Genomic DNA, 11,135 nt, shown 5'->3' with positions numbered 1-11,135 from the left:
GGGCCGGGGTCCGGACCTCCCGGTTTGAGGGAGGAGGCTGGATCTGAACTTCAGAGTCTTGGGGGAGGAGCCCTGAGCCTGGACACTACTCGATCGGCGTGGAAGCCAGGTCCTCCCCAGCAGTAAAGCCTGGGCCTGCTGCCCCCTAGCGGACATGGAAATCGGGTCCCCGAAGGGACGGTTGCTGACCATGGTAGCTGGCAGAGGGACGTCAGAGAGAGACATTAGCCCCAGTAGAGACAGACTAGAGAAGGAAAGGGGTGGGGGAGGGGAAGAGAGATGGAGCGATAGGGACCGAGATGAACAGGGTCAGGCAGAGGACTGACAGATGGTTTCCAAAGAGGAGAAGACAAGAGTGGGTAGGGTCATGGAAGAGGGAGAGATGAAGGCGAGAGAGACTTGACCGAGGAGGAGCAGTAGGCAGAGGCTGAGAGTATCAAAAGTTGTCGGCCAGGGAAATGGGATGCAGGACCTGTGAGGCAGAGCCGCGGGGCTGGAACAGTTAGGGTGAAGGAAGATTGGGGGCAGGTCCTCAGAAGGAAGAGGAGAGCTACAGGAAACAGCCAAAGAAGAGTCAGAGGGCAGACACTCACGGACACACATGGACTGAAGCAGAAACAGGCACTTAGACCCAGAAGGACAGGAAAGAAGTGGACAAAGATGGGGGGGAGATATGGGGTGATGCTAGACCCCCACCCCCACCAAAGCCAAGTGGAGAGCCAGAGACAGAGCAGAGGGTGGCGTGGGGAGGGGCAGAGGAGGCCAGACCCGGATTCTGAGAGCCTGCAGCCTGGTGACACCGTCCAAGCAGATGGGGCTCTGGTGGCAGAGCTGGGGACAGGGGCTCCCTTGGCCTGGGGTCTCTGCCTGCCACCCCCTCCCAATTCCCCCCACCCGGCGGGCTGCCCGGCGGAGGCGACAGATTGAGCGATGAGACGCATTACGCACTTAATCCGCCTGATTGAATGTTTTGCTTTCGCCCAAATTGAAACATTAAACAACACGGGACGAGAAGAGGCGGCCGCAAATCACTCATGAAAGATTCATCTTCTCCCCGGCAGCCGCCACCACCGCCTGCCTCTGCTGCCGCCCACCCCAGCTAGGAAGCTTCTCAGGGTGGGGGTGGGGGTGGGGGCTGGGGCAGCACCCCTGCCTACCCCGAGTTTCTCCTTCTTCCCAACCTTCATGGCCCAGAAAGTCCTTCTGATTGTCTGGCCTCCATCCCACAGGTGGTATCAGGGACAGAGGCCTAGCTTCTGGGCCAGTTGGACAGGATGACCTTGGCGCTGTCCTTGCCTCTGTCCACAGGGAGGGTGGGGGTTCAGATGGAGGACTAACAGTCTTCGGTGGCCTACCTACACCAGTCCCAGTTCTTGGGAATATGTAAGGCTGAGGTGCAGGAGCTCCTCCCTTGGACAGGGGACCTTTGTGGGTTTTAGACTCAGGCTAAGGGTGTTGTCCAGGGTGGGAAGCGAGAAGATAATTGGGCAAGGGGAGTGTAGGGGGGGCGTCTGTGTCCTCTGTCACAGTCTGTGTCGGTGTGCCTGTCTGCATGGACGCTTTATACTTTCTGATTCTGTCTCTGTGTAGCTTACATGAATGCCTGTCTATGTCACCACCCCAGGCCTGTGTGACCTTGTGTGTGTCTAAACCAGTGGCCTGTAAGTGTCTGCTGGCCTGTGTCAGAGTGTCACTGCCACTGTGAGCGGGATTTTTGCGAGGCGTATGGCGTCAGTGTGTCTCAGGGAGTGACTTGCGGCAGATGCCTGTGTCTATTGGTCTGCATCTGTCAGTGTGTCACGCTCTCTGGTCATCCAGTCCGTCTGTGTTTAACTATTGCTGTGTCTGGGCCTGTTTGTCCATCCTTATGTCTCCTCTCTCTCGGATTCTGTCAGTGGCCGACAGGGTACTCGCTGGGACCAAAGAAGAGTGACCAGAAGGCCAGGGGCAGGGGGAAGGGAGAAGAAATCGGGGGAAGAAAGACAGAGAGAAAGACGGTGAAGGCAGGCGACTCTGAGCGAGCGCTGGGAGCAAGGAGCCAGTGTGAGGCGGCTGGGGGGGGGGCGTCGTGGACGCCACGGCCGGAGCGGGTGATCAATATTCGATTTAGGTTTTAATTCCGGGGCTTTCGGAGCCTGTCAGCCCTGATGTATGAGCTCACACCGGGGCCGCCCAGCCGGCCACCCCACCGATGCCCATGGCCTGGTGGCCTGTCCTGGCCTCAGCTTCCTTGCCCCTTTGGCAGAGGCAGACTCCGGAGGAGGTGGGCGAATGAACTCCAGGCTGCTCCCTCGCCGGCTTCTTCCTGGACCTGGATTCCTGGCTTCCCCCGGGAATGCTCAGGGAGACAGCTGGGCCCCAAGGTCCTTATTGTCTAGGGGCACCAGGCTGTGAGGCATCACTGGCCACACACATCTAGACGCCACATGCTCACACAGGGAGGTCTGTACACACACAGCCTGTGTGTGCACCAAACACATGCACAATCTAACATACCGGGCCCATGCAGACCAGGACTCAAGACACCTGTGCATACACAAACCCTGACACACATGATCCAAACATACATGTGTCTACATGCACACCTGGAGTCAAATTCACATGCATATACAAACCCTAAAACATGCATACAACTCCAATACACACACACACACACACACACACAGAGACACACGCTCACACACTCAGGGATACACACACACACACACACGTTTATACACACAACTGACACACAGATAGTCTCTGACAAATGTGTCCACATGCAGACTCTGACACACAAGCACATAGAGCAACACTTCATACTCAAGACACATGTAAGCTTCATGTTAATGAGGGTCCGATGGGAGGCATAGCCAGACACACAGACAGATTCCAGGACAGACCGACACTATGACACTCAGAAAGTAGGACCAGTTGCGGAAACAATAAAGGCCGGATGGACACCAAGAACCCCTAGAGGACAGAATCCAGCCGGGGGATGGGGAGCCCCCCTTCTCTGCAGGCCCCCCCAAACCCTGTCTCTCTCTCAGGAAGATGGATCCACCGCCCTCCCTGATGACAATGCTGTCTGCGCAAACTTTAATTAACACTTTGAGTTAATTAGTTCGAGATCATTTAGGAGTAAAATGTTTTTATTAGGGAGGCTTCGAGCCTGTTGATGGATGGGGCGCGATTCGCTCTTCCGCCTGCGGGGGACAGCCGGTAAACAGAAATCAATCAGGGGCCTTCCCAACCCAGCCCCCCTCCCCTCCCCAGTGCCAAGCTCCCAGCCTGGGGCCCAGGAGTCCCAGCTCCCAGCCTTCTGCTCCCGGAGACTCCAAGCGTCCCAACCTCTGAGCTTCTGCTCCCTCAGACAAAAGGAGCCAAACCAGTCAGACTCACAGCCCTTCTTAGGTAGACTCAAGGCTCTAGGCCCCAGCCCTCCTCCATTAGACTGAAAGGGCCTGACTCCAGCCCTCTGCCCTCCTCCCTCAGACTCAGAGGTCCAACCATCCACCTTCCTCCCTCTGACTTAAGAAAGAGCCTAGGCCCTAGCTCTCCTCCCTCAGACCCAAGACTCCAGGCTCCAGGCCCCAGCCCTCCTCCCTCAGACTCAGTGTCCAGACCCAGCCCTCCTCCCTCAGACTCAGGGCTCCAACGTCAGCCCTCCTCTCTCAGACTAGGGCTCCAGACCTCTCAGCCCTCCTCCCTCAGACCCAGAGCTCCAGACCTCAGCCCTCCTCCCTCACATTCAGGAGACCAGGCCCCAGCCTTCCTCCCTCCCTTATTCCCAGGGGTTCAGACCCCATCTGTCCTCCTCCCCTAGCCCTAGGATCTAGACCCAGCCCTCCCTCAGACCTAGGGGTCCGGCTGACTGTTGGGGCTCCCTAGCCATCGGGCCCCGGGGTCTCAGGGACTCTCTGGCTCCCAGAACTCTAGCGGCCCAGTAGGGCCGAGGTCGCCGGCTGCCCCTCCCGCCGCGGTGACGGCTTCATCAGGTGTCCACGGCGGGCGAGCGGGCGGCAGGGGCCGGGGGCGGCGAGGCCGGGCCGGGGGGCGGGGGCTCCGGGGCCGATAAATCTTCATCAGGCGGCGGCGGGGGGGCCATTAGGCGCTAATGGGAAGATGGAGGGGCCTGTCGGCCGCGCGGGCCGGGCCTCATTTGTCCTGCTTCCCGCTCCATTGGCCGCCGCCCCCGCCCCGCCCCTCCCCCCGTCGCCGCCGCCGTCGCCGTGCGCTCCCCATTTCCGCTCGCAAGGCTGGCAAGGGACTTGGGGGGCACCAAGGGGTCCCCGGGGGAGTGGAGAAAGAGGAAGTTGGATTGCAGAGGCAGAGTTAAAAAAAAAGGGGAGGTGCCCTAGGGCAGGGCGGGGAAAGGGGGGAACCCAGACAGCTCAGAACCTGGGCGACTCAGGATGTAGGGCGGGTTAGAACGTAGGCGGAGAGGTTACAACTCGATCGCATGACCAGAGCGCATGCAGAGGGGTTCGAACTCAGCCGGAGGAGCTAGAACCTGGGCAAGAGGGGTTGGAACGCAGGCGAGGCAGAGTAGAAGGTTGGTGGGGTGGACTGGGGAATTAGCATGAATCCGGGACGACTAGAAGGCAGGCGGCGAGAAAGAGAAGAACCCGGGGAGAAGGGTTAGAGCACCAGCGAGAGGGACTAGACCTCCGACAAGGGCTCTAGACAGCGGGCAGGGGCCAGAGAACATGGGGAGAGGGTTAGGACACAGAAGGAGGTTGGTGCACGCCAGAGGGGACCCGCACCGCGCGCTCGGGGGCCTGGGGCCAGGAGGGGGTGCGCTGGAGAGAGTTAGGGGAGAGGGTCGGATGGCTGGGTGTGGCCTCCGGGACCGGGACCCGACAGGCGAGCGAGCGGGCAGCATCTCTGGAGGCCGAGGCGCGGCCCCCACCCGCAGCCGTCGCCGCCACCGCTCCCGGACTCGCGCCCCCAGCGCGTCCACTCTGATTTCTCGGCCCATTTTTCTTCCTCTGCTGTCACTCCAGCGCTCGCCCTCCCGCCGCCGGCTGCCCCGCTGCGCTCTGCTTCCCGCGGGAACCCCTGCTTGCAACCGGCTCCCTCCCTCCGCAGCGCCCCACCTCACCTCATCCCTGGCCTTTATTCTAGGCATGTGACCCTCCCAAGAAAGGCACCCCCAACTAGTCCGTCTCCCTGAACGTTTCGAGGGTGGGGGTGCAGCCTTGGGAGCAGCTCTCTGAGCCGACATGGGACCCAGAGCCCTAAGGTCAGATTTCCATAAATGACGCATTAGATACCCACAAAATCAGGCCTGTGAGCCCTCTCCTTTTCGGAGAAGACATCAGTATCAGGCCCAGGTCTCCAGATGGATTATCTCAGGTGACCTGAATAAACATCCACTTCTTTACAGCAATGAGAGGATTGGGGGCCCTGGTCCCTCTCATCCCCAAGTGAAGGTTCCAGGCCAAAAGGTGCCTAAGGCTAAGAGAAATGGGCTTAGCTCAGTGTTCCCCAAATCAGTACCAGTAACTTTACAAGTTACCCCTAAACCAACAGTCGCCCCCAAATTAGAATTGAAGGTCCTATAATGGGCAAACAAATTAGGCTTTCCTCAATGAATCTTTGACAGACATCAAGGCCTCGGAGTGTCTGGCCAAATGAACTTCTGAGCACCACTCCTCATGTGACCCCGCCCCCCATTCTTAGCACATTCGAACTACAGTATCGGATTGAAACTCCCCAAACTGTGTAACAGAATCTCCAGGGTTGATTCTAGATTGTAATCTCAGTGTAAGTTTCCCCCAAGTATCTCGTCATCTCACTAGATGGCATCTTCCCCCCAGCCCCCCCAAATATGACATCAGGGCCTGATCACTGATACCCTAAAACACATTTGACTTTTGTTTGGTTTCTTCTGGTTTGAGACAGACTTTGTATAATGATGTTTAGTCCACAGGCTAGACTTGACAGTGCAATCCCCCTGCCTCGGCCTCCTGGTGCTGGGATTATAGGTATGTGCCACCATTTGGACAATGCCTTAATATGTCCGTGCTCCCAGAGTTTTCACCACGGTCATCCCAACTCATGGGAAAGCGCTCCCACAAGCCTTCCAGCCTTGCAACCTCGGACATCTCCAAAGCTCGATTAAAAAAAAAAACAAACTAAACTTACCCCGTACCCTGTTAGAACCCCATTCAACACCAGCTGTCCCTAAGTAGGCAAGTCAAGGACCCCTCCCTCTAGGTGCCTGAAGCTCTTTCTCAAGGTCAGCCACCGCCTGTGGTGCACGCCTGTAATCTAAGCACTCTGGGAGGCAGAGCCGGCAGATTTCTGAGTTTGAAGCCAGCCTGATCTACAGAGTGAGTTCCAGGACAGCCAGAGCTACACAGAGAAACCCTGTCTCCAAAACAAAACAAAACAAAACAAAACAAACAAACAAACAAAGACTAGAATTATGTCCTAGAACTTAGGTTACAAATGGCTATGGGCCATCATGTGGTGCTGGGAATGGAAGCCAGGTCCTCTCCAAGAGCAATCTGTGCTCTTAATTACTGAGCCATCTCTCCAGCTCCACAACCAGGTCTTTTTTGAAAAGAGTCATTTTTAGAGCCGGAGCTGCTCTTCCAGAGGTCCTGAGTTCAGTTCCCAGCACCCACATGGTGGCTATCGTCATCTATAATGAGATCAGCGCCCTCTTCTGGCCTGCAGGCGTACATGCAAATAGAACATTTATATGCATAAGTAAATAATCATTTTTATTCTAAAATATTTTTATTATTACTATTGTTATTTTTTTAGGCAGGGTCTCACTATGTAACCTTGGCTGACCTAGAACTTGCTAAGTAAGCCAGGCTGGCCTTGAACTCACAGAAATCTGCCTGCCTCTACCTCCTGAGTGCAGGGATTAAAAGCTTGTGCTCCCACAACCAATTTCCTTCCTGCCCCCTCCCCCAAGAAAGGTCTCTCTCTGTTGTTCAGACTGACTAGAAACTCACAGCAATCCTCCTACCATGGACTCTTTTTTTGTTTTTATTTTTTTGTTTTTATTTTTTTGTTTTTTGGATTTTCTTTTTTTTTTTTTTTTTTTTTTTTCTTTTTTTTTTTTTTGAGACAGGGTTTCTCTGTGTAGTTCTGGCTGTCCTGGAACTCACTCTGTAGACCAGGCTGGCCTCGAACTCAGAAATCCTCCTGCCTCTGCCTCCCAGAGTGCTGGGATTACAGGCGTGTGCCACCCCCAGCCCCCCACTGGCTCGTCTCTGTTATAATGGACTCTATGTTGCCCAGGCTGGCCCAAACACCTAAGCCTTCCTCCTGCCTCAGCCTCTAATTCATTGGGACTACAGGTGTCTACTTCCTCAGAGTTCCATAGTTAGGTTTGGTTTTGTTATGAGTGTGTGTTTGTGAGTGTACACAGGGAAAAGAAGAGTCTTCTGGGTGTAATGGCCACGCCTTTAATCCCAGCATTAAGAGGCTGAAGCCGGCTGTGAGGGCTGTGAGTTCGAGCCCAGCCTGGTTTACAAAGTGAGTTCTAGGACACCCAGAATTACATAGTAAGAATCTGGAAAAAATGAGCAACAGAGAGAGAGAGAGAGGAGACACTTTTAGATGTAGCTCTGGCTCTCTGGCTGGCCTGGAACTCAGAGAGATTGCTCTAGCTCTGACTCCCCAGTGCTGGACACAGCTAGCTGGGTGTCATTCTTTTTTTTTTTTTTTTTTTTTTTTTTTTTTTTTTTTTTTTGATTTGGTTTTTTCGAGACAGGGTTTCTCTGTGTAGCCCTGGCTATCTTGGAACTCACTCTGTAGACCAGGCTGGCCTCGAACTCAGAAATCCTCCTGCCTCTGCCTCCCAGAATGCTGGGATTACAGGCATGCACCACCACCGCCCGGCGCTGGGTGTCATTCTTCAAGAGTCATCCATCTTGGTTTTTGAGAGAGGGCCTTTCACTGGCCAGAGAACCTAAGAGATGCCTCTGTCTGCATCTCTGCAGCACTGGGATTATAACCATGCACCACCAAACTCCACCATGCATCACCATGCAACACAATACTCCACTACACTCCTCCACATTCCTCCACACTCCACCCTAGTCCTCCACACTCCACCCTAGTCCTCCACACTCCACCCTAGTCCTCCACACTCCACCCTAGTCCTCCACACTCTACCCTAGTCCTCCACACTCCACCCTAGTCCTCCACACTCCACCACACTCCTCCACACTCCTCCACACTCCTCCACACTCCTCCACACTCCTCCATACTCCTCCACACTCCTCCACACTCCTCCACACTCCTCCACACTCCTCCACACTCCACCACACTCCTCCACACTCCTCCATACTCCTCCACACTCCACAATACACCACAATGACCCACCATGCACCATCACGTACCACCATACTGTACCGTGCACCATCATGCACCAACCACCATGCACCACCCAGCATGCATCACCATGCATGTGGGCTTTTACTTGGATGTTGGGGATCAAACTCAGGTTCGCATGCTTGCAGAGGCGAGCGTTTTACCGGCCCTGCTATCTCCCGGCTCAGGATCTGCCATTGCCTGGGCCCTTTGTTGCCTGCTATCTCTTCTGTGGGTTTGTTCAAATAGCAGCCCTCCCAGACTCAGCCTTCCTGACGTGCCTGTGCCTGGCATGGGATCTGGTGCGCCCCTGAAAGACAGCCCCTGCTCAGAAACGAAAGGGCTGGAGTGGCAACCTTCACCACTCTAGGCCCAAAATGCATCAGTTTCCCTGTCTCCATCTGTTGTCCCCTGGGACTGGGAGACTGTCCCCATCCATGTGACTTCTAAAGCAGGGGTAGGGGTGTGACTTAGCAGATAAAGACCTTCATTCAAGTTCACAGCGGCTCTTTTAAAAGCCAGATGTGTCAATGCATGGATGTGCACCTAAAATCCCAGCACGGGGTCCGGAGTTCAGTGCATGGGTGCACGCCTATAATCCCGGTACAAGGGAGGCAGAGACAGGAGGATTTCGGGGTGGCCAGTCGCTCTAGCCTAATTGGTAAGCTCCAGGGCAGTAAAACCTTTGTCTTAAAGGTGAGATCCAGGCCAAGGAAGACCCATGTGAAAAGGGACGGACAACATTTTATGAGGTTACCCTCTAGACCCTGTCCCACACACAAAAGAAAGACGTGCATGTGGAGGGAATACCAGTCTGACTAGAAGCCCAGACCCACAGTCCCTTCAGTCTTTAGTTGTCGTCCTAGAAAAGCAGATGCTTACCTCACTCATGCCAATCAGGACAGAAAGTCCCGTGTGGGGTCCCCACCTGGATGCTAGAATCCCATTCATTTCATTCCAAACTGAACAACTGATTACTAGTTATGAAATAACACTGGTGGTGCACACATTTATTCCTAGCATTCCAGAGGCAGAGACGGGCCGATCTCTGAGATCTAGTCTAGCCTGATCTACAGAGAGAGTTCCAGGACAGCTAGAGCTAAACAGAGAAACACTGTCTGAAAAAACAAGATAGATAGATAGATAGATAGATAGATAGATAGATAGATAGATAGATGGATGGATGGATGGGTGGGTGGATGGATGGATGGCGGGCGGGTGGATGGATGGATGGGTGGATGGTTGGGTAGATGATAGATAGATAGATAGATAGATAGATAGATAGATAGATAGATAGACACACACACATACACACACACACACACACACACACACACACACACAGACAACCTAGTTATAGTTTCTCCTGCCCCATACTAAACAAATGAGCCCAACCTGAGGTACCCCACACCTGGTTGGATCCCTGTTTCAAGTTCATACCAGTCAGAGAACACCTGTGGTCTCTGAAATCTCCATCTTGATATTGGTGTTCAGTAGTCTCTGCCTTCTAGAAACCAGGTGCAATTGTGCAGTTGTGCACACCTGCAATCCCAAAATATAAAGGCAGGAGGATGAGGAATTTAAGGCCAGCCTGGGCAACATGAATTTCTATTTTGAAAAAATAAAAACAGGGACTAGAGAGATGACTCAGTGGTAAGAGCACTGGCTGCTCCTCCAGAGGACCCCAGTTTCATGCCCAACACCTACATGCTAGCTCATAATTGTCTGTAACTCCAGTTCCGAGGGATCTGCGGCTGGCAGGACTGCCTGTTGGTATCCTGTCTAAGCTCCACCCCACAGGTACCTGGCAACAGCCAGGTATGCCCCGCCCCATAGACCTGGCCCACTATAAAAGGGGCTACTTGCCCCTCCTCTCCCTCTCATTGCTCTCTCTCATCCCACTCCCACTCTCTGCCCCTTGGGCTCTCCTCCCCTCCCCCTCTCTCCACGTGGTCATGGCCTCCACTTATCCTCTCTCTCTCTCTCTCTCTCTCTCTCTCTCTCTCTCTCTCTCTCTTTCTCTCTCTCTCTCTCTCTGCCTCTCTAACTCTCATCCTTTGCCCTCAATACCATGACTGTGTGCGTGTGGTCCTTTAGGGGGAAGAGGTGCCTGGGCATGGGACCCCTGGGCACCCCCTTCCCCCACACTGCCGTGCCACATTCCCTAAACCCCACCCTCTCTCTTTTTAAGCCCCCTTCATTGATGCATTGGCTGGGAATCGAACCGCGTCAACTGCTTGGAAGGCAGCTATGCTCACCACTGTACCACCGCAGCGGAACCCGGGACACCATAGTGGCTGTGTGGTGCAACTGTTTGTTTTGCACAGCAGCAGGCGTGCGCACTGCTGCCCAAGCGGCACAAACATAGACCGTTTGTCCCGGGAGGTGGGGGGGTAGGGGGGTGGGGGGGTGGGGGGGTAGGGGCCCTAGGAGAGGGAGTACGAAATCTAGGCGCATTTTGTCCCTAGCCCCCTCTACTGCCACCCAAAGTACACAGCCAAACCTCTGGTGTCTGTCCCCTTAAACTGTCCAGCCCAAGGTCTTTCATCTCTAACTAAAGCTTCAGTTCCAGGACCCCTAATAGTACTTACTCAAAATTACACATTTGTCACAGACCATGAGACCAAGGAGTTACGGAGGTCAAAGGATTGCTTATCTAGCTTGGGATGACATTATTGGTAGTCAAGACTTTACACACTAGTATGCTTGGATTGAACTCTCCAAGATAGAAATTCAAATCTCCTGACACCTCAAACAATTCTGACCCCTGTCACTTTCAGCCGGAGAAGACTCCAAATCTGCCAGATGTGATGGCA

This window comes from Apodemus sylvaticus, chromosome 1 (assembly GCF_947179515.1).
Source record: "Apodemus sylvaticus chromosome 1, mApoSyl1.1, whole genome shotgun sequence".
NCBI classification, from domain to species: Eukaryota; Metazoa; Chordata; class Mammalia; order Rodentia; family Muridae; genus Apodemus; species Apodemus sylvaticus.
The sequence above is the reverse complement of the archived record's forward strand: the minus strand, read 5'-3'. Positions refer to the sequence as shown.